At 46.3% G+C, this 24,495-nt stretch overlaps 1 long non-coding RNA gene across 1 annotated transcript; it reads left to right on the forward strand.

Annotated features, from left to right (window-relative positions):
• The first annotated feature begins 16,790 nt into the window (after positions 1-16,790).
• Positions 16,791-21,119, forward strand: LOC145534773 (uncharacterized). Its single transcript, XR_014074982.1, has 2 exons — positions 16,791-16,985; positions 20,189-21,119. It is a non-coding gene; the product is annotated as an uncharacterized LOC145534773 (long non-coding RNA).
• Positions 21,120-24,495: the final 3,376 nt, after the last annotated feature.

Raw genomic sequence — 24,495 nt, forward strand, 5'->3', positions numbered from 1 at the left:
AATGGCAGAATTCTGCCTGGTTCCAAAGCTTGGCCCTTGTAAATGTATAGCTGAAGGTGGGCAAATAGAAACAAGATAATAGCGCACCTGTAAATAAAGACCACCACTATTTGGACTGCAGCCCGCCAGGCTCTTCTGTCCTTGGGATTCTCCAGGCAAGAACACTGGAGTGGGTTGCCATCCCCTTCTCCAGGGGATCTTCCCCATCCAGGGATTGAACCTGGGTCTCCTGCACTGCAGGCAGATTCTTTACCGTCTGAGCCCCCAGGGAAGCCCATTTTAATTCTGGATTTACTGCCACTCTTACCGTTTTCTAATGAGCAGATAGACTTTGCTTTAACCAGCACAGAGAGATGAGAAAAGATGTGTGTAAACAGAATCTCGGTCAACTGAACACTTTGGAAAGGAAGCACACAGCTAAAATAGATTTCACTGCAAATTGTTCCGTGGCGGAGAATAAATCTGTAACTTCCCTTTTTGTAATAAAAAAAAAAGGGTTTTCATACTTTGCATTTGCTTTCAATTGAGAAGATAAATTTCACATTAATTCATGTGCATGTTCCCTTTATACAAACAAAAATGACAGATAAAGTCAATGGACTCACTTTTCCAGCCTCTGTGCCATGCTTTTCCAGTATGCTCCCCACAAGTAAATGGTGTGTATCTGTTGAGACCTTTTGCAATGTATTTGCTTTCATATCTTGAAAATATGTAATTGTATTATGTGTATCTTTATATATATAAACAATACAAAGTCTTCACATTGCTTTATCCCCCTCCCCTTTAATTTAACAACATGATTTACAGCTGTTTCCATGTCAGAGCATAAAGATCTACCACATTTTTTTTTTAAATACTTTATGGAATGAATATATCACAGTTTACACAATTTTTTCCCTACTGATGGCTATTTGGTTAGCTTTCAGGTTTGGGTTTTTTTTTTTTTTTCTATTATGAACAATGCTGCTTTGCAAATCCTTGTACATACCTCTTAGAGCACGTGTGTAAGGTTTTTGAGGGTAGATATTAGGATATCAGATTGCCAGGTGGTAGAGTGTGTATATTAGAAGTATAAATAGAGCCAAATTGCCCTTCCAAAATGTATATACTTACCAGCAACATCTGCCTTTCCCATTATCTTTGCCAACTCTTGCTATAATTATTTTTAAACTTTGGCATTCTTTTGGGTGAGATACTCTTAATTTTTAAAAACATTTGCATTTCTTGGATTTTTAGTGAATCTGACTGAGCCTCTCATGTTTATCCATCATCCTGCCCTGAATTACCCATTATGATTTTCTTTCTATAAAAGAGTTTGTCTTCTTTTTTGTTGTTATGTATGAATTTTTTCATTTAAGTAAAAGTATTACGTTTTGATGTTGTCAAATTTAAATTTTTTCCTTTATGCTTTTAAATTTTTTAGGGGTTGATTAAAAAGTTTTCACATATACTGAGGGCATTCGTATAGGTTCTTATGTACATTTTTTTTTTAATCCTATGAGTTTTTGTATTTATATTTAATCTAATTGGATTTAACTTGTGCTTGTGGTGTGAAGGCCCAGGCTTAGTTTTTCTAAATGGAAAGCCTACATTCTAACATGTATTGATGACCTATCCAGTGATTCGAAGTGTCAATTTTATTATGTAATAAATTTTGATATATATACATAAGTCTATCTTTGATACTTAGTTTATCCCTGATTGATTTTTCTATTTATTCACTTATTGGTATAAAAAGACTTGCCCTTTTAATTATGCTGGCTTTATAATATGTTTTAGTATTTGATTGGGCAGATCTGTCTCTTTTGTTTTCAAAATTGGAATGGCTCATTTTGTGCTTTTACTTTTCTTTTGAAATTTTGGGATGAGCTTGTCAAAGAAAATCCTGTTGGAATGTTGTTTGGGATTGTTCTGAATATCTATGTTAATTTTGGGGAAATAAAAAACCTTACAATCCCGGGTCCTTCTATCCAACAGCAGGTATTTACCACCATTTGTCCAGTTTGTTTTTAAACTTTGTTAGGAAAGTTTTATAGTTTCTATGAAAAGATCACATACCTTTCTTGTTAGGTTTATTTCTGGATCCTTTACAGTGTTTGTTGCCAGGGTGAACTGAACCTTTTAAAAATGATGTTCTAATTGTTTCTGGCTGGCATACAGCAAAGCCGGTGATACCTATATTTTGATCTTGTACCTGCTCACTTCACTGAACCCTCTAGTCTTGCTTGTTGCTGCCTGCTGCCAAGTCGCTTCAGTTGTGTCCGACTCTGTGCGACCCCATAGATGGCAGCCCACCAGGCTCTGCCGTCCCTGGGATTCTCCAGGCAAGAATACTGAAGCGGGTTGCCATTTCCTTCTCCAGTGCATGAAAGAGAAAAGTGAAAGTGAAGTCGCTCAGTTGTGTCCGACTCTTCTCGACCCCGTGGACTGCAGCCCCCCAGGCTCCTCCATCCATGGGATTTTCCAGGCAAGAGTACTGGAGTGGGGTGCCATTGCCTTCTCCAAGTCTTGCTTGTTATGATCTCTTAAAAAATAGATTATATATTCTGCAAATAATGAGAGTTTTGTCTAGTCGTTCCTGTATTTGTGTCTTTGGATCTCCTGGTTTTCTTCAGTTTTACTATGGTGTATATGTGGGTGGGTTTTCCATTTAACTGCATTTTTTTGGCTTCCTCAATCTGAGAAATGCTGTCTTCAGCAATTCAAGAGAACTTCTCAGCCATTTTCTCTTTGGTTGTTGCCTTGTCATTTTCTTTCTAATACTTCCATCCAGAATTCTGATCAGCTGCGTTTTAGTCATGTTGCCCCATACGTCTTTTCCTTCACATTTTTCATTTTTTTTCTCTTTGTCTGTAGTCCGCGTAATTTCTTCAGCTCTCTCTTCTAGTTAATCAGTTCTCCTGTATCTCACCTTTGGTTTAGACCATCCATTTTATTTTTTATTTTTTATATTTATTTTTTAAAAAAATATATTTATTTTAATTTATTTATTTGGCCGTGCTGGGTCTTGGTTGCAGCATGCAAATTCTTAGTTGCGGCATGTGGGATCTAGTTCCCTCACCAGGGATCAAACCCAGGCCCTCTGCATTGGGAGCATGGAGTCTTAGCCACTGGACCACCAGGGAAGTCCCCATTTTATTTTTTAAAATAATGGTTATAGTTTTCAATTATAGAACTTTTGGGGTTCTTCCCCAAACTTCCCTGATCAAATTTGATAATCTCATGTTCCTCTTCAGAATTTCAATGCCTTTTCCCTAAAACCACATTTTGCCCCTAAAGTTTCCATACCTGTGTTCTTCGTGGCTCTTTCAGCACTTCGTTGTTTCCATCCACCCTCACTCTTGTTCCCTTATGTGTGTTTAATAATTTTTGACCAGGGTTTCATATTTCTTGGAAAGTTACCCGTGGGATTTTTCTCTGAGAACGGAGTTAAAAGCATGTCCAGTCTGGGGGGCTCTGTGTTCGCCTGGGAACACTGTCCCCCCGGGCTCTTGGCTACACCCGGTGGCGGGCGGGATCTGAGCTCCCCAGCCAGGGATGGGACCCGTACCCCTGCGATGAGAGCACAGAGTTTTAACCACTGGAGTCCGCACCTGGGGCCGTTTTAAACAACAGTTTCATCTCAGAGCGTTTCCCGTCGCAGCGGTAGTCTGAAGTCGGGCTCGGGGCGCGCTCATGGTGACTGGCTCCTCTGCGGGCGTTTTCTGCCCCTGCACTCGCCCACTGAGCGTGTCACACTGTCCCGGCTTTGGGTGGGGGCCCCTGAGCCAGCCCCCTCCCGGTGGGGGCCCCTGAGCCAGCCCCCTCCCCCAGTCCCTGGGCCTGGTCTGCTCCAGCTGCCGGAACTAATACCACGGGCCTGGAGTGGGCGGCCTTTCCCGCCTGCAGGGGATCTTCCCAACCCAGGGATCGAACCGGGTCTCCCGCATTGCAGGCGGATTCTTTACCAGCTGGGCCGCCAGGGAAGCACAACACCACGGCTTAAATGGCAGCAGTTTAGTCTCTCGAAATTCTGGAGGCCAGAGGACTGAACTGAAGCCCCCCAGGGTTGACTTTTTCCAAGGGCTGCGATGGAGAAACTACCCCACCCCTCTTCCCGAGCCTCTGGTGACATGCTGGCAGACTTTGGCCTCCTTGGCTTATAGGGGCGTCACCGTGACCTCTGCCTTCATCCATCGTCCTATGCTGTTCTCCTTGCGGGCCTGTGTCCGAGTTCCTTTCTCCTTTTTTATGACACCAGTCATATCGGAGCAGGGCTCACCCGGGTGACCCCATCTTAGAACTTAACTACACAACATTGTAGATTAACCATGCTACAACAAAAAATAAATTAAAAGATAAATATTCATTAAAAAAAGAACAGAAATCTTCTCAGTATTAGCATTAAACACTTAATGAAGTTAAAACAAAACAAAACAAAACACCTAATTACATCTGCAGTGACCCTATGTCTGAAAAGGTTACATTCTGGTATACCAGGGGTGAGGACTGCAATGTATGAATTTTTCAGGGGGACACAAAATTTTGCTGCAGACTTTACTTCCAGTGCACACGTGTATGGCCCATGAAAACGGACTTTCCAGGTGATTGGAGACTAGCAGATACCCCGGGTAAATGCCAACCCAAATTCCTACTTCCCTCTCTGGATTTGTCATTTTTGACTTCCAAATAATTCTCATAGTTTCCCATCAGGTCAAGGCATTTAAAAACATGCTTGTTTTTTTTTTTTTTAACATTTTTATCCATCATCTTAAGGTTCACAAAAGGAGTATTCTGTTACAATATCTACTCCAAAATATTCCTGGAAGTAGGAATTCCTTTTGGTGTAAAATAAATGCAAAGGTTCTACATGACTTCCTCTTGGAAAGAAGTAAAATTTTCAAATGATTGGATTAATGTAATCAACATTTTTTAATACATCTCCCAATAACTCCTCATCCTAAAATAGCACAAGATAGGAAAGACATGAAAACTAAACAAAATAAAATTCTGGCAGGAAATCTATGTTTAGAAAAAAAGAAAATAGCGTGAGATCTCTTCTGCCTGAACTGGTAGAATGCTGATATAAATTTGGAACCATTCAAGTTAGTTTTCTTTGGTCTGACACATTTTTTGAAAGTTTGAAGTCATCCTTCACTAACTTTTTATCCCATTAGCAAACTTCACGGCTCCGGAATGAAGACCATGTACCCACACATCAGATCTGACTATAACCAGAAACTTTTAAGTAGTTTGGTACTTATAAAGTCTTGTTGCATGTTCTAATTTTCCAGGTGGTATATATTCTAGAGAAGATTTGTGCTTATTCCTGCCAGCACATAGTTTCACAGTAATTCTGTTCTTCTCTTTTAAAAAAATTGATTTCATTTCCACCCACCTCTTTCACAATCGCATAGCTAAACCTTAGCTTCTTTCACAAACTTTCTCTCCCAAGGTTAAGGCCTCACCTTCACCAGGATTGCCTTGGTCCCTGGGGACATGTCTCTGCAGAGATTCCTTGAAAGGACCCCTTTCCTTCTACTCTCATCATTTTAAAAAATGGGATGCATTCTGAAGGATGTTTTTCGCTCGTCATTCAGCCCTCTCTTCTTCAGTTCTGCTTTGGTGACGAGTACTTTGACACATGTTCATTATTTTTGTCTGGTTACACTTCCTCTGGTTAAAGAGAAGACCAATATGGAAAGAAGATACCTACGTATTATTGCTAGTTGACAGGAGGGTTTCTGAAAACGTGGCTCATAGAACCTGTTAGAAATGCAAATTTTCTGGCCCTACGCCAGACCTACTATCACAAGCTCTGGGTGTGGGGTCAGTCTGCTCCTCTGGTTTAACAAGCCCTCCAGGTGAATCTGATCCCCACTCAAGTCTAAGAGCCACAGGGCTAACATCTCCCTCTCCTACCTTGTTTCTCCTCCTGGGTGGGCGTGCAGTCCCTCTCCTTGGGTGCTGGCTGACAAGTGTTGGAGCCTCTTACATACACTGGCCGGGGGGTAAGCAGACTCCCTAAGAGCAAGTGGGCGAACACGTAAGTTGTAGCATCTAACCACTTCCCTTCTAAGATTAGAGCCCATTTTTCTTAAAGACTTTTTCCTCTCTTTCTTTTCTTTATTTGACTGCATCACGTGGCATGTGGTATTTTCATTCCCTGACCAGGGATCAAACCCACGACCCAATCTCCAAGTTGTAACCACTGGACCGCCAGGGAAGTCCCTAAGATTAGAGCCTTGGAATGGGAAGAAAAGTAAGAAAGAGAGCAAGCAGCCCCTCAAAGCTGCTCAGAGCCACAGCCAGAGAAAGGCAGATAACTCCGGTCCTTTCAGAACCCATCCCACCTATCCCGGGGTGAGAGGTGAGGTGCTGGAGGAGTGCTGTCCATCCCTAACCCCAGCACAGTTTTGGAGGGTCTTCTAATTGGGTGTTTTCGCTAATGTTCACTGGCAGAGAATTTGTCTGTTGAGGGTTTTTAATTGTATCAGACTGTTTGACCGCATTATTACCAAAAAACTAATAAATGTCAGTAATTCCAGTGGTTATAGGAGTGGTTACAGTTCATTTTTCCCTTGCATACAAGTCCAGAATTGGGGTGCCAAGGTTTAGCCTAATAGCTCCATGATCAGGGACCCTGGCTCCATTTTCTTTCTACTTTACCCTCCTTTATAGTACAATTGATGTATGAATGTGAGAGTTCACCATAAAGAAGGGTGAGCACCGAAGAACTGAGCTTTCGAACTGTGGTGCTGGAGAAGACTCTTGAGAGAAACTTGGACTGCAAGGAGATCCAACCAGTCCATCCTAAAGGAAATCAGTCCTGACTATTCACTGGAAGGACTGATGCTGAAGCTCCAATACTTTGCCCACTTGATGCAAAGAGCCAACTCATTGGAAAAGACTATGATGCAGGGAGGGATTGCAGGCAGGAGGAGAAGGGGACGACAGAGGATGAGATGCTTGGATGGCATCACCGACTCGATGCACATGAGTTTGAGCAAGCTCTGGGATGTAGTGAAGGACAGGGAACTTGGTGTGCTGCAGTCCATGGGGTTGCAAAGAGTTGGACATGACTTAGCGACCAAAGAACAATAATAGTTCAATTCATGGTGTAAGAATGGTTGCTTAACTTCTCAACATCACATCTAAATCCCAGCCAGCAAGAAAGAGGAAAAGACAATGTGTTGGGTTACCATCAATAGCAGAGATGTTTCCACCATGGCAGGTGCTGTATTTATTTATTTTACAGAAAACCAAAGTTTCTATTTCATTTAGAATTAGAATTTGCTAAGTTGGCCAGTGGGACTCGGGGCAAAAAGGAAAATCTTTAGCCTCTTTCCCCATGAGACTTAAGTCCCGCTCTACCCTTGTTTCTTATTTGAGACCAAAGGGAGTAGAGAGAAGCCGAGACAAACCTGTGGGGCTGGCAGCGTGGAAAGAGGCCTGAAGCAGATTCCCTGTGAAGAGTCTCAGCTTGCTGGGGCTTGACATTCTTCTCACTGGGGACTGGACCTGGTCCTGGCCTTTTTGCCTCTGGCCGTGGGGATGAAATGGGTCAGGAAATGCTTGTGAGAAATCCCCAAATACACCGATGAGTCCACTGGAAGGTTTTAGAGGAAAAACCCTGCCCAGAAATGTCTGCCTCTTCCACAGACACTGAACCCATTATGCAAGGAAGAAAAAAGAAAAGCAGAATAAAAACCAGAGAGTTGGGATTTCATTTCACCCAGAGTGTATGCCTCTGACTTCTCCAGGACAGACCCGACTCTGTAAAGTGAGGACCTTCTAGAAAGGAGGCTCAGAGCCTCTCCTCAAACGACAGGCACCTGCAGCCCAGGTGGTCACTGGCTGTGATCTCCACCCTAAGCTGGACAAGGCGTCCATCTGTTGTTGTTATTCAGCCGCTCAGTCACACCTGACCTTGTGACCCCGTGGACTGCGGCACGCCAGGCTCCCTGTCCTCCACTCTACTTCCGCTGGATAACCAGAAAATGATATTTTTAAGCCACTAAATCTTCATGCGGTTTTGAAAGACTTTTCATTATAGACCGTTTCATTTTCAAACATACAAAAGTAGAGGGACTATTACAATGAACACCTATACACCCACCACTCAGCTTTCACAGTTATCAACTCATGGACAATCGGTTTTTTTTTTAAATATGTATTTATTTGTGCACTGGGTCTTAATAGCTGCATGTGGGATCTAGTTCCCCGACCTGGGCCCCTTGCATTGGGAGCGCGGAGTCTTAGTCGTTGGACCACCAGAGAAATCCCTGGACCATCTTCTTTATTTTTTTCTACCCCATGGGATTATTTACAGACATATAACAGACATCATAATATTTTTAAGTATTTTTTTAAAAAAAGATTGAAAAAAGTCATGAAACACACATTAAATATTTTAACAGTGTTACTGACTGACTTCCACAAACGCACAAGTTAGAATTAGATAAGCCTGGCCAGAGAATAATTGTTTTCCTCCCCATCCCTCCATCCCCTCCCCCAGAGTCAGCCAGCCTCAATCAAGAATAATTACAGAGAGATGTATGTGGACATCCTCAGTGTCCACAGCGTAATCTCAACTGTGGGCCTGAGATCCAAGAATCATGAATCTTTGCAGGCCAGTCCACACTAGCATGCGTTTCTCCTGCCTGTTTTGAAAGCAAATGACCTCAACATTGGGTTTGCCATGCATGTCTTCCATTCTCTGCCCCCCTTGGTGTTCAAAAGAGATCCCTGCTGTGTCTGGATTTCTTCACATGCGTCCCCCAGCAACATTAGTTGTGAAATACTAGGATGGTTACAGCAAAGACTTCTCTCTTCTGCAAACAGAGCCCAGAGTTCTGATGGATGGTGCTAACGGCAGTAGGATGCTGTATCTCATGAAGAGGAAGGAACATGTCTATTTTTTTCAGATCCACAGTTTCTTAGGTACTTGCTTAGCAAGTGGACCCATGCAGACTTAACAAACAGATGATTTCTGTGCATAACTACGATATCTGAATAGATTCCCCAAGGAAGTAACTATAAAGTGGACTTGAAAGTACTAATTAAAAAAATGTATCACATCTGTAACTGGTTTATTGAAAAGTCTAACTTTATTACGGATACAAAATGTTTTTAAAACTTTTGTTTAATCCCCCCTGCCCCTTTTTTGGTTGTGGCTCTTTTCACAAAATCATGACCAAATTCTAACTCTCTAGTTGCCTTTGGGATGTAAGACCAAAGTCTGTTCATTTAAAACACTTTAAACTTGGCGTAAAGGACAGGGGGAAGGGGTAGTTAGAGAGTTTGGACAGACATTTAAACACTGCTGTATTTACAACGGATCACCAACAAGGACCCGCTGTAGAGCACAGGGAACTCCGTTCACTGTTAAGGGGCAGCCTGAATGGGAGAGGAGTTTGGGGGAGAATGGATACATGGATACTTATGGCTGAGTCTCTTTGGTGTCCACCTGAAATTATCACAACATTGTTAGGCGGCTATTCTCCAATATAAAATAAAAAGTTAAAAAAAAAAATTTCAAGTCAACAACACTTATTCCCACAAGGTGATCTGATGACCTAATTACACGATTATAACCCAAAAAAGAAACCCTTTAAACTTGAACTTGACCTAAAGCTTGGCTCTTCCCTGCTCCCCACCGCCAGCAGAGGCCAGGGCTGTGGGCCTGTCCATTTGGAAGGGAGCAGGGGTCTGGTCTGAGATTCCTCTATCCCCTCCTTTGCTAATTCAAGCTCCTGGAGGGCAGTCACTGGTCACTGCCAGGGTCAGAGCGGGGAGGGGCCCCTGGGCCGGGATCCCTCTGGTCTTCTCACCTCCTCGCTCTTTCACATGCAAGCCGGGACCCCTTGCACACAGCCTGGGCAGGGAGGCATCGCTATCTTCTTCCCAGGGACAAGAAACCAGGTGCCTTCCGGCTCTGAGGGAGAGGCTACTTCTGCCAGGCCTCTGACTTCACCAAAGCAGGTGAGTCCTCTCTACATGTAAGTATTAATACATCCCCTCTCTTCAGGGCACCCATGCCCAAGCATCCCTCTCTTTTTCCCCTTGGTGTTTGGAGGTATAGAAGAGAGAAGTCTTAGCTGTAACCATCCTGGTATTTCACAGCTAATGCTGTCTGGGGGAGACGTGCTTAAGTAGCTTCAGTGGTGTCCGACTCATTGCAACCCCATGGACTGCAGCCAGCCAGGCTCCTCTGTCCATGGGATTCTCCAGGCAAGAACACTGGAGTGGGTTGCCATGCCCGCCTCCAGGGGATCTTCCCCACCCAGGAATTGAACCCACGTCTCCTGTGGCTCCTGCCTTGCAGGCAGATTCTTTACTGTTGAGATACCTGGGAAGCCCCAGTGTCTGGGGGATGCCTGTGAGGAAATCCAGAGGTTTCTTCTGAATGCCAAGGGGAAGTAAAAATTGGAAGATGTGTGTGGCAAACCCAGTGCTGAGGTCGTTTGGTTTCGGAGTGGGAGGGAGAAACCCACCCAAGTGTGAATTTGCCTGCAGAGATTCACAGTTCCTGGATCTCGGGCCCATCACCGAGACAATGAAGAAGGAAAGCAAACCCGGCTCCTTGCTTCCAAGAGCATCTTCTCAGGGAATGCCTGCGCAGGGCTTTGCTTGAGTGGCAGGAACCGCACAGGCTGGTGAGCTCAGCAGCTCAGCACACGGCCAGCTGGAGAGCGAGCTGCCCTCGAACCTTCTCAGGGGCACCGCGGTGCTCTGGGTCCTCCTCTCCGAGTGGCACCTCACTTGATGTTAAGGATGGGAAACGTCCCGCCCCGACCCCTGTGGGTAGGGAATAACTCGGCCCCAAGAACACTGTCTTTTTTACCAGCCTGTCTACACCTTCCTCTCCCAGCCCTCCTGTCCTGAGTGAGGGCTGGGTGGGGAGCACCATTCTGCACAGGAGCTGCAAGTCCCGTGGGGAAGGTGGTTGCTGCCTGTTTGAAGGTGCTCACTGTAGATTGTGGGCATTCCTAGTGCATTCTGACCTCAGCTCCAGCTTAAAGCACAATTTTGCTTCAATAAGAAAATTCTACATCCTGGGCAGGCTTTTGCAGCTTGCTAAACCCATCTGTGGAGAAGGCAATGGCACCCCACTCCAGTACTCTTGCCTGGAAAATCCCATGGACGGAGGAGCCTGGTAGGCTGCAGTCCATGGGATCGCTAAGAGTCAGACACGACTGAGCGGCTTCACTTTCACTTTTCCCTTTCGTGCACTGGAGAAGGAAATGGCAACCCACTCCAGTATTCTTGCCTGGAGAATCCCAGGGACGGGGGAGCCTGGTGGGCTGCAGCCTATGGGGTCGCACAGAGTTGGACACGACTGAAGCGACTTAGCAGCAGCAGCAGCAAACCCATCTGTAAATACACACTGAGTGCAGAAGAGGCAGCAGAAAGACACAGGCTTTGTTGACAGTCTCTGTCCTTTTGGCCAGTGTTGTCTGGAGGTGTTGCCTAGAATGAAGCATCCAGTTTTGAATTGTAAAATGAAAGATCCCTGGGAAAATTTTTGCACAAAAATTTAAAAGGTGATTGAGCTTCAGTGTGTGTCCACATAGGCCTGTGATTCCATTCAAAACCCCATGAAGACGGGGGCCACGGCTGGTCTTGATATTGATCACACATCCAGTGCTCACACGGCGCGTGTCACAGAGCGGTCAGCCGGCGCATCATTTGCTGAATAGTTGAGTGAATGGAAGTAACTGGGGGCCACTTGTGATTGTATCCTTAGCAATTGGCTGCTCCTGCAAACATTTTCTGAACTGTTAATGTGTGTGCATCAAACACTTCTAGGTTCCCCGGAGGTGATGAAGATGTTAATGCCTGTTCTCGAGCAGTTTATGATGACGGGTAGGAGGCAGATTGGCACAACTTCCATCACCACTTCCAGCTTCCATCTGGGAGAAAGAAAGGATGCGGTCTCTGAAGGCAGCAAGAGTGGGAGGTGGAGAAGCCCCTGGCACAACACTGACCCAGACACAGCCCTGATCTGAATTGTTGCCAGTGAGGCTGAACTCATTCCTTCACGTTCCCCTAGTATGACGTGGGGGGAGGGAGGGCGGTGGCACCCAGCTAGCAATGGAAACGTCTCAGAGGCCTCCCAGTTCACAGTGATGGTGGTGAGAGAATGTTCATTGAACTAGAGGAGAGGTGACAGAGCCCATGGGTCGCTGTCTTGGATTCTCTTATAATCTACCTTCCTTTCCTGAAACTAGCCCTGCCGGAGTTTAGCCTTGAAATTAGTTCTGTTTTTCTCGATTATAGATCACAAACTCCCTTCAAATTGCTTTGTCTTTGGGTCTCGATATAGAGTCAGGTGACTAAGTTTTCCATGTACCTGCTGGCTAATGGATAAACCAGCTTTTGAGAGCAGTAACCCGAGTGGATGGCCCCTAAGAGGGGAAGTTAGTGGTGAGGATTTCAGACCTGGGCAGACTCACGGCGAGGGGTGGGGGTGGGGAGGCCTGGTATTTTGGGGTGTTGGTTGCAGATTTGCCATTCTTCAGAAGGCGGTCCTTCACTCCCCTGAGGCCCCTCCATGCACCCAGGATCCCTACCAGCACCCCCAAGCCCCCGAGGGACCCCAAGGCAACTCTAGCGTGAGAACAGTAACGAAATTTCCCTGGTCTCACTGGGGACCTCGGGAATCAAGTAAAAGGCAGGAGAGAGACTGAACTGCCTGAGGAAAGGAGGCCCACGTGGGTGTTGGAGGGGAACGCGGGCGGCTTCAGCCCTCTGGTCCCATCTGACCACAGACAGGCCGCCGAGTGGAACTTCAGGTCCAGTAATCAGGCCCCCAGAGGAAGACTCGGGTGCAAGAAAGTGAGGGTTGTCAGAGTGGCTCTGAGAAGGTGCTGCCCAGCACGGGCTGCAGATTTGATCCTCGGCGGAAGGATGCTCCGTGAGCTGGGAGAGCCAGTCCCCTGGGGCTGCTTTCACCTATTTGGAACACCCAAATCACGTCCTGTCAGTGTAAAGGCTCTCTTCCCACGCCGTGTGAATATTTATACGCTCAGTGTGTGTCAAGCTGGCTGGTGGCAAGGACCGCAGCTGCCAACATCGCGTACAATGAGCCCGGAAAGAAACGCTGCTTGGCGGCTGTCCTTGGAAGGCGCCTCCAAGGGATCTCGGAAATGTTTTCCAGCTGTTACTTACTTTCTGAACAGTCTGAGTCTAATTCAATTTGTGGCACCTTTCTCCTCTCCAGATTTTTTTTCTGAAGGCAAATCACTCGTACATGGCTCTCTACAATCTGTATAGAAGGTCTTGGCTGAGACTTTTAACTGAATTGTAAATGAAGGATCCCGTTGGTACAGAAGAGAAATATTCTGCATGACATGGGCTTTCAATGACACGGCATGACGGCAGACTAAGGAGACGCCGTGCGTTATCTAGGATTCTGGGGGAGGAGGGTCAGCGGCCGTCTCCGAGCCAACTCAGGGCTGATCCAGGGTATCACAGTGTTTGTGCGGGGAGGGGGGGAAGCAGAAAGCGCCGCAAACGCCCATGGGTTACAGCTAAAGAAAAAACAAAACACCCAGCAAAACTTGACTTTGGAAACAGTTCCACGCCCACATATCATAAAAACTATTTTTACAACAAAGCAGGACTCCATAGATATAACTTTCCTTCTGGCTTAATCATTTCTCCACCCAGCTTCCACTCGCGCTGTGACTGGCAGGTCAGAGACAGAAGGGGATAAGCAGCCACAGAAGAGAGACTGGAGAAGTTAGAATTCAGGACCCAAGGTATCACCCCGCCAGAGACGGCCAAGAATCCAGAGTCTCGCCCGGGGTGGGGACGCTGGTGAAGACGGGCACCGCGGGCAGCAGGAGGCGAAGCCGGCTGCGCCGACGGGCTGCCGGGACCTCGTCTCTGTGCTCCCGTCTCCGGGAGCCAGGCTTCCCCAATATTAGCAAAACCCGCACAAAGCTGGCGTTTGCCATCCTGCCGGGTCCCCAGCGGGGTCTCCATTCTCCCTCTAGACACTTCTTTCCCCCTTCGCTGGCTTTCAACTTGATTCCTCACCAAATGCTAATGGTGAGATAAGTTTTATTTGAAGCTGTCTTCGGATGTGCCATTTCCCAAGGAAAGCATATTTTCTTGAGCAAAGTAGTAGGCAGGAGGGATTGCGTAACTGGAATACAATAGCCATATGTGCATCCCTGATCTTGTCAGAATCCTAAATCAATCTGCCTTCTCTCCTGATCCTATCTAAAGCCCAGAGTAACACTCCTGCAGGACAGATGGGCCCCTCCTTGGTGAGGTCCGCAGAGCCGCGGCGGTGACGTCACCTGGAGCTCGTTAAGCGCCCTCCCCCCACCCCGCCCCCCGCTTTGCGATTGTGGTTCAGGGACGCGATGAAGTTTGAGAAGCAGGTGGCCTAAGCAAGTGGTTTTCAAACCGTGGGCTGCCACTCCTTCTAAGTCATAAAATCAATTTAGTGTTTGTGAGTTTTTTTAAAATGCAATCATACAGAGAACATATGACTGCATCATTACATATAAGGGTGAATCTTATGAAATCTGTTTCAGTTATCACAAGCGTTGGGTTAGTGTGTAGAATGTGTGTGTTTTTCCACTGAGTCAATGTCAAAAACGTTTGAGAGCTGCTGATCTTATGATCTGCTTGGCTGTTTCCTCGAGGCTTTATCCTTTCCTTAAGTTCACCCATCAGACATACACCCGAAGCTCAGGAAATTAACCCCTCCGCAGAGACAGGTGAATAAAACACGCTTACTTCTGTTCCCTCACTTTCTCCATGAGGCTTCATAAGAAATGGTTTTGTATGTTGGTCAGTGACTAATAATCATTTGATATATTCCTATTAGAAAAAAAAGCCTTCCCTGAAGAATAACATGTTTCCTTCTATTAGAGAATGTGTTATTTAATCTATTGTATTTCTCTTTGAGTCTTGACTCCCAATTATCTTTGGGCCATACCCAATACCATGTAATAGTAACTATGAGAGTTTCGTAATTCTTTCATTTCCTTGAGAATACATGTTGATCGTCTGTGTGCATTTGCCAGTCACCCTGTATCAGAAGGTCAGAAAGGTTGTCAATTCCATATAGATTAGGAAATTACACGGTGAAGCAAAAGGGTGACCTTGGCCTTCTCTATCATGGAGGCCCATTCTCTGAAGTTATGTTTGATTCCAATTTGGGGCAGAATGTGGGCTGGTTGGCTGAACTACATTGTATCCTATAGGATGAATATGATGGTAAATTAATGTGCTTTGAAATATACCCGTTACAAACGTTTTAGCTGTGTGACCTTGGGCAAGCTATTTTACCTCTCAGTTTATGAATATGTTAAAGATGATAAAAGTACCAGTCTTAAAGGGTTTGGGGAAGACTAAATGTGTAATTCTATCAAATTCACTATAAAACATTGATCAGAATCCTACTGGGTCCTGGGCATGAGAGCAGATGCTGGGAATACAGCAGAGAAAAACAGAAATTCCTTCCTCCGAAGTGTCTAGTCTAACAAGGAAGCAGACATCAGACAAGCAGCAAGTTCTCACAGACAGAGACAGTCAGGAACCAAGAAACTTCCTTCAACAGCTCCCAGCGGGTTTCCCTGCTTCCGCCCTTGCCCCTTCAAGACCTTCCACAGGTCCAGAAGGGAATGTGAAGTCCTAACAGAGGCCCTTGAGGCTCTACTTGGGCTCCGGCTGCCTCCCCGAGGCATCTCCTACCAGGTCTATTCTGTTCCAGCCACTCCGACCCCTCGCTACTGTTTGAGCGCCCCGAGCAGGTCCCCAAGGTGCATCTCTGTGGGTCATTCTCGGCCGGCATCTCCACATGGCTCACTTCTCCATTAAAGCCTCTGCTCACAACCCCTTTGTTGGTAAGGTCTTCCCAGAAGGCCCCGCCTAAAATACATACTCCCACCCTTCACTGCTATACTCCTCCACCCTACTTAATTTCCCCCATAGCTCTTCTTCAACACCTTATACATACTGTAACGGCCTATTTTATGTATCTACTTGGCTAGGCGTAGTATTTGGTACCAGCATCTAGATAAGTGAGCAAACATGATTCTAGATGTTTCTGGGAAGGCACTTTTTAAAGGTGAGATTAGCATTTAAATCAGTAGACTTTGCATAAAGCTTCTGTAATGTGGATGGGCCTCACTGACTCAAAGACCTTAACAGAAAAATACTGACCCTGAAGAAGGAATTGTGCCAGGATCTATCTTTAGAATCAAACTGCAATATCAGCTCTTCCCTGGGTCTCCATGATGCCAGCCTACCGTACAGTTTTAAGACTTGCCAGCTTCTACAATCACTATGAGCCAATTCATTAAATCTCTGTGTGTGTACATATATATACACATCTATATTTACCTATCCATCCACCCACATATATATATCCTATTGGTTATGTTTCTCTGCAGAATCCTAAAACACATCTCTGTCTGTCTTCCTAGACCAAAAGGCAGACTCTATGACATCAGGGTCTTTGTACCATCCCTTGTTCTATCTTTGGCCCTCAGTAAACTTGTTTTGCATGACGGGAACCAGCTAAGAATTTCAGATTGGGGAAAAAAAAGCTGTTAAAGGAAATAAGCAGGGTGACAGGGGTCAATGGGTAGGGAGAACAGTGTCTTCTTGTACTGGGTTGAATAGGGTCTCCCTCAAAATTCACATCCATCTAGAACCTCTCGATGTGACCTTATGTGGAAATAGAGTCTTTGCAGATATAACTGAGATGAGGTCATAATGGATTAGGGCAGGTCCTCATCCAATAAGCAGTGTCTTTAAAAGAAGTGAAAATAGAGACACGGAACACACAGAAAGAACGCCGCGTGAAGGCACGGGACACGGTGACGTGGAGGTAGAACAACACGCGACGTCAGACACGCAGGGTCCAGGACCACTGGCACTGCCCCGAAACCAGCGAGGCGCGTGGGACGACCTCTCCCGCAGGACCTCCAGAAGGCGCCCGCCCCGCTGACCCCCACTGGGCTTCCAGCCCCGGAGCTGTAAGAAAACCCATTTCTGTTGTTTAATCCCCTGGCTGTGGGACTAAACGAACACACATCTCTATCAGTTCCCCAGAACCCTGCAGCTCACCAGCAACTGCCCACCCTCTGCCCTGGCTGAGTCGCCTGTTGGGTGGCAACTGAGCGCAGGTTCCCACGTGGCCCAGCTGGTAACCACGTTAACTAGATGTGAGCAGGTGGTGAGAATCCGCACATGAGCTGGGGGGCGGTTCAAAAGCACAGGCAGCTATTTCACAACTGTAGTGGCCTGGTTGGGAGGCAATGAACCTCAAACTCTGCTGGGAACCAACGCGGGGGCACATGAGGTTACCAGCCAACCGTACAAATGGAATATCCAAAGGCAATCACCCAGCTTTTGGTTCACTAAGCTGATTTTTCCATCAGGAAGGCTAGAAGCATCCTATAGGAAGGGTTCTAGGAGATTTCCATTGGCCGCTGTTTCATCCAGGGGGTTCATGAAGCCCTTTCTCTGCAAGGGCTGGAGGTCTCGTGTGGCCCTGGCATGGATGCTGTTGAATGGTGTGTGTGAGACGCTCCGCGTGCACGGGGACTGAGAGGTGGGCCCTGTGGGCATGAGCTCTTACCCAACGCTTTTCATTCATAGCACTTATCACAGCTTGTAACTGCATATTTCTGTAATTAATTCATTTTGCTTGGAAGGAGCTGTGTCTGTTTTGCCAAAAATCTCCAGGAGGACGGGGGTTATGACTTTTTGCTCCCCCGTGTCTGGTGTGCATAGTGCAGTGTGCCGCAGACAACAAGCATTTGATAAATATTTGCTAAAGGAAAGTAAGATGTATAAACATAAACTAATTTGGGGGGTGTTTAAGGCACCCTGATAAAGAATGCTACATAGTGCTTAGAAATAACCTTTCCTTTCATTATATAACTCCACCTCCCGTGTTGCCCAACTGATGAGAATTCCCTTCTTATCTTCCCATAAGGGAACTTCAGCTACCATGCATGGGGCTTTTCCCCAAAACTTTATTTTAACCTCTTTTTTAGGTAGTCAGCTTTTTTTTCCCCTCCAAAGGAAACTTTACATGGAATTCTGATCCCAAACCAATTAAGGCTGAATTGGTCACGGTGCAGTGGGAGTTGCAGGGGCCGGGATGGGGTGGGGGACATGCCCTCACAAGCTTCCCCCTAAAGCATCTCCAAGGATCCTCAGCGAGTTCCTGGTTTGAAAATCCCACTATGGGGGTCCCAGGGGATTGCCCCAACTGGGGAGGTGAGCCTCTGAGACTCAGATTCAGTGGAAGCTGGGTCCTAAGACCTCGGCTCAGACCCAAATGCTGGGACCACACCCAGCCCCCCAGGGGGTAGCCTACCCAGAATGCATGTTCTGACATTTCTTTCTCCTTCACCTTGTATACAGACTTCTTTAGGACTGGGTGTCAGGACAAAACACAGTACAACCATGTAAGAAAAATAACTTTGTTATCAGGCATATATAATCTTGTCAAAAGCACGTCGTAGTATCACATCCATAACTGAATACTAGCTCAATTGTTATATGGACCTGTTATAAATAATGAACACAGCTACTGAAGTATATGGCTGGGCACTGGAAATAAAAATAGAGTCACCACACAGGTGGAATTCCCCAGGGTGCTTGCTTTGAGGATCTCACATAAAGAATGCTGAGGTCCCTGGGGGGAATGTATAAAAGGGTCTTTCTTTTCCATGATATGTCTAAGGCGGTGTTTGTTGCAAGAGCATGTGAAGCCCAAGGTTTTATGCTTTAACAATTACAGTCATGTTTGTTTTTTTTTCTCAAATGGAAAGTTAGTTTTTGATTTCTTGTGAAACATACATGCTAACTATGCCAGGAAAATTTTCATCTGTTTCCCTGAACTCATTATTACAAACTTTAGATGGCTCTGTTGTACTAGCTGTTTGGCCTGGACTCCGGTGGATAAACTTCCTTTTCAGGGAAGGTTATCTGAAAGACGTTAAGGTTACATACTGAGGCTGCTCTGTGACAGGCTGGAGTGGGGGAGGGCAGAAGTGAGGAGGGACACCCCAAGTATGAGGCAGGATCTTCTGTCAACCAGGGAGATGCCGGGCACCTAGTCACGAAGGTCCCCTGTGTCACGAACCCCAGAAAGGGAGCAGGGCCACAGTCTGGGGCCCTTCGCCTGGTACCTGGTGGAGTGACACCCCCCTCCCCCACACCAAACGCCAACGTGCCCTTGTTATTTACCTGCTTGGCTGTGAAACACACTTGTCTGAGTTTCTACGGTAGAAATGACTTCAGTTGCCAGTTCATTCTGTGCAGGTGTTAGAATTAATACAGGAGAGACAAGACAGCGTTTGTTTAGTACGGCCCCAAGGCTTTGGCATTGTAAAGCTTATAACATCTCCCTCTGCAACTGGAAAGGGAGGAGGATTTTCTTAAACTAAAATGTACCCCCTCCTATTCTGGATAGGGGAATTTTATGTCCATTGCTTTCTGAAACAGAGCCAATCTGTAAAGTCCTATTCTAAGTTCTAGTTATCAGAGTGCAAAAAACTGAAGTCAACATTTCTGGGAAAGACCTTTCCCTCCATGAAACATGAAGCAGATTACTCAGACTAACAAACTTTATGCCCCCTTCCCCCTGAAAGCCTATTCTATTAGGTTCTAAGCAGAAGTCCTGTTTAGATAGTGAAGCTTTGATTTTCCATCCATAGCTAAAAGATACATTAGGAATAACAATGCATTATTATATCTTATCTTTGAAAAATATAATTTGGGTATACAGAGTATATATTTTATCCTGTGGTAGTAGTCCAAGTTTTGGAAATCTGAGGATAAATAATTATTTTACAATTTGTCCAATCCAGCAGATTGAGATGATAAAATATAGCTTATTGTGTATTTTACTAGAAAATACTATTCAGAAGCATCTCATAAATCCCAGATATTACCACCTTCCATTCATTCTGTTATTCCATTCGTTCCGTTAATATATTATCCTAGCTTTTGGCCAAACACGCAGTTTAGTTGCATTTTATGAGTACTCAATAATATAGAAGAAAAAAAATGATATTTCTACACACAGTTCACTGTTTAAAAGGTAATAAAATTCCTCATTAAAAAAATCAAAGATGAAGCTCATTTCTCATAGAGCCTATGCATAATTGTTTTTTAAGCATTCATCCATCCACACACTTTAAATACTGTGTTTCACAAGCAGGCAAACATTAAATACATTCCAGATGGGAATCCACATCTGCTGAGTTCATCTCTGGGAACCCACGGCGGGTGAGGGCTCCTGCTCTGAAGGTTACGCTCCAGAGAGACTGAAGCGGGCAGGAGGGATCCCAGGAAAGGCGCTCTGGGGAGGTGTCTGCGTTCAGCTCTGACGTCGTGGTGGACAGTCGCTAGGGACCTGGTGCAGGGGAGAAGCAGCGGAGTCAAGTGTTGGTGACAAACTTGGCCCCCGGCTGGCTGACGGAGCCCTGTTTCTAACAGGATTGGGACTAGGGAAGAAAGGCTGGTGTCACTCCAGATTTGCACACATAGCCCTTCCTATCGTCCTGCGGGAAGACGACAGGAACAGCCACCGAGATTGTCTTTAAACCAGCTCTCCCAGGAGAGTGAACTGATGGCAGCATTAAAGGAGACGGAGAAAGAAAATTAAACACAAGCCACCAGGAAATTCAGGGGGACACTGCAGGGTAAGAAAGGCGGACACGAGCAAGGGGGAGCGGGAACAGTGGTCTCGTGTGACGCTCAACGCACGGCAGAGGTCTCAACGGGTCCGTGAAACACCGTCCTGGGTGCCAAACGACAAAGCAGACATGAAGGAACCTGTAAGCTGCCCGTTAAGACCATGAACTCCCCCAGCAACATTCCACAGGAGCAGACGCGCCTGTGGATCCAGAGAAAGCCTTTTTCTGGAATGTGGGTCCCTCTAGGACCCGGAGGTGTAAGAGCAAACACGACTCCAGGGGAGGTTTGGGAATCTAGTTTCCGACTGCTTCCTGTGTTTGCTGGGGAAGGGCAATCAAGAAGACCTACAAGAACTGGAACTTGGACTAAAGTATGGAAAATTAAGGAAAAATGGGAAGGGTGGGAAGCAAATTTTTGGCAAACGAGGAAGACTGTTGTTTTTCTACTCCCCATTCAAGAGATCTTTCAATCATGTATTAGTTTCAATATGCTGGCAAGCTTGGCTGGCCCCAGACAAGGGCTTCTAATGCCTGTGCTTCGTTGCTCAGTTGTGTCTGACTCTTTGTGACCCCATGGACTGTGGCCACCAGCCTCCTCTGTCCATGGGATTCTCCAGGCAAGAATACTGCAGTGGGTTGCCATGCCCTCCTGCAGGGGATCTTCCCAACCCAGGGGTCACACCTGGGTCTCCTGCAAGCAGGCAGATTCTTTACCATCTGAGCCACCAGGGAAGCCCAGGAAAACTGGAGTAGGTAGCCTATCCCTTCTCCAGGGGCACTTCCTGACCCAGGAATTGAACTGGGGTCTCCTGTATTGCAGGCGGATTCTTTACCAGCTGAGCCACCAGGGAAGCCCGCAGTTTACCTGCTTCTGTGATGCAGAGGTGCCCCTGCCCAAGGTTCTCCTATCTTCCCCCTCATCATCATCCCACTCCCCTGCCAACAACAGAAACCAAGCAACCTCCTCCCAGCGCTGAGCTCCACTGTCCATTGAGTCAACCTGGATCACAGCCTAAAGGCGTCTGGTGGGTACCCGGTCACAGCCAGGAACCTCTGCACCTCTCCCCAAGGGTCAGGTGCCTTTCTTTAACAAATAACCTTGTGGTTTATACTAAGCAAGCCCACTCATTCAATTAAATATCGGGTTGGCCAGAAATTTCTCCGACATTCGGGAACTTTTTGGCCAGCCTAACAGCTTTTAAATGTCCTGGCAAACCAGAAGCTCACTGAACCAGGGCACTGTACTCACTCACTTTTTGTCTTGAAAACAGCATTTATTCCTTACAGTGAGAGTAATTTTCTTCTTTGAATAGGATAGTTATAGATAAGTGTGGCATGAACCCTTAACAATCATGTGCATGCGTGATAAACTGCTTCAGTCGTGTCTGACTGTGCAACCCCAAGGATAGTAGCCGGCCAGGCTCCTCTGTCCATGGGATTCGCCAGGCGAGAATTCTGGAGTGGGTAACCATTTCCTTCTCCAGGGGATCTTCCCAACCCAGGGATCAAACCTGCGCCTCTTACTTCTCCTGCACTGGCAGGCGGGTTCCTTACCACCAGTGCCACCTGGGAAGCCCTTAACAGTCATATCTGAGTGTTAATATGTGGCCACTTACAGGACAGTCTATACGGGACTGTGATTTTTCTCCATCTATTCTAATCTCCACTCCTCTTCTGTCTTTAATCAAAATTACTCAAGTATTAGTTGCTCAGTTATGTGCAACTCTTTGCAATCCCCTGGACTGTAGCCCGCCAGGCTCCCCTGTCCATGGAGTCTCCAGGCAAGAGTACTGGAGCGGGTTGCCATTCCCTTCTCCAGGGGATCTTCCCGACCCAGGGATGGAACTCAGGTAAGCAAGGTTGGATAGGAGGATAGAATATTTTAAATCTGTCAGATTGACAAGGAGAAAGAATCATCCACTGAGCTAAATATATATTGTCATCTCCCCCTTTTCACTGAAAACGGTTGATTTTGATATGGGGGTTTAGTAGTCTATTTGGGGACATGTATCTATATTTTTTTTAAAATAAGTAAACTTATGCTGGAGTGACTGTGAGGAGATACCCCATGTCCAAGGGCAAAGGAGAAGTCCCAGCAAGATGGTAGGAGGGGTGAATTCACGTTTAGAATGAAACCCCATTCCCGCCTGAGATGCTTAGAGGGCTCAAACAAACCTTGTGCGCACCAGGACCCAGGGACCCCACAAGACTGAGACAGAACTGTGTCTGAGTGTCCCCTGAGGAGGTCGGCTCAGCAGTGGCCTGCCGCAGGGGCAGGGACTCTGGCGGCAGCAGACCTGGGCATGGCACAGGCCCTCTTGGAGGAGGTCACCATTAACCCACCATAGAGCCGCCAGAACTTACACAGGACTGGGGAATAGACTCTTGGAGGGCACAACAGAACCTTGTGCACCAGGACCCAGGAGAAAGGAGCAGTGACCCCACAGGAGACGGACCCAGACTTGCCCGGGAGTGTCCAGGAGTCTCCGGCAGAGGCGTGGGTCGGCGGGGGCCTGCTGCAGGGCTCAGGGCACTGCGTGTAGCAGTGCCTGCATGGGACCTTTTCAAGGAGGCCACCATTATCTTCATCACCTCCACCATAGTTTGGCCCCAGGTAAATAGCAGGGAGGGAACACAGACCACCCATCAACAGAAAACTGGATTAAAGATCTACTGACCATGGCCCCGCCCATCAGAGCAACACCCAGTTTCCCCCTCAGTCAGTCTCTCCCATCAGGAAGCTTCCATGAGCCTCTTATCCTTCTCCATCAGAGGGCAGACAGGCTGAAAACCACGGTCACAGAAAACTAACAATCTGATCACACGGACCACTGTCTAACTCAGTGAAACTACGAGCCATGCCATGTGGGGCCACCCAAGACAGACGGGGCATGGTGGAGAGTTCTGACAAAACATGGTCCACTGGGGAAGGGAATGGCAAACCACTCCAGTATTCTTGCCTTGAGAACCCTATGAACAGTATGAAAAGGCAAAAAGATACGATACTGAAAGATGAACTCCCCAGGTCGGTAGGTGCCCAATATGCTACGGGAGATCAGTGGAGAAATAACTCCAGAAAGAATGATGGGATGGAGCCAAAGCAAAAACAACACCCAGCTGTGGATGTGACTGGTGATGGAAGTAAAGTCCAATGCTGTAAAGAGCAATATTGCACAGGAACCATGAATGTTAGGACCATGAATCAAGGCAAGTTGGAAGTGGTCAAACAGGAGACAGCAAGACATTTTTAGGAATCAGTGAACTAAGATGGACTGGAATGGGTGAATTTAACTCAGATGACCATTATATCTACTACCATGGGCAGGAATCCCTTAGAAGAAGAGGAGTAGTCATCATAGTCAACAAGAGAGTCCAAAATGCAGTACTTGGATGCAGTCTCAAAAACGACAGAATGATCTCTGTTCATTTCCAAGGCAAACCATTCAATATCACAGTTATCCAAGTCTACGCCCCGGCCAGTAATGCTGAAAAAGCTGAAGTTGAATGGTTCTGTGAAGACCTACAAGACCTTCTAGAACTAACACCCAAAAAAGATGTCCTTTTCATTATAGGGGACCGGAATGCAAAAGTAGGAAGTCAAGAAACACCTGGAGGAACAGGCAAGTTTGGCCTTGGAGTACAGAATGAAGCAGGGCAAAGGCTAATAGAGTTCTGCCAAGAGAATGCGCTGGCCATAGCAAACATCCTCTTCCAACAACACAAGAGAAGACTCTACACATGGACATCACCAGATGGTCAACACCAAAATCACACTGATTACATTCTTTGCAGCCAAAGATGAAGAAGCTCTATACAGTCAACAAAAACA

This window comes from Giraffa tippelskirchi, chromosome 14 (genome assembly GCF_054371585.1).
Source record: "Giraffa tippelskirchi isolate mGirTip1 chromosome 14, T2T-mGirTip1v1.2.pri, whole genome shotgun sequence".
In the NCBI taxonomy this organism is placed as follows: Eukaryota; Metazoa; Chordata; class Mammalia; order Artiodactyla; family Giraffidae; genus Giraffa; species Giraffa tippelskirchi.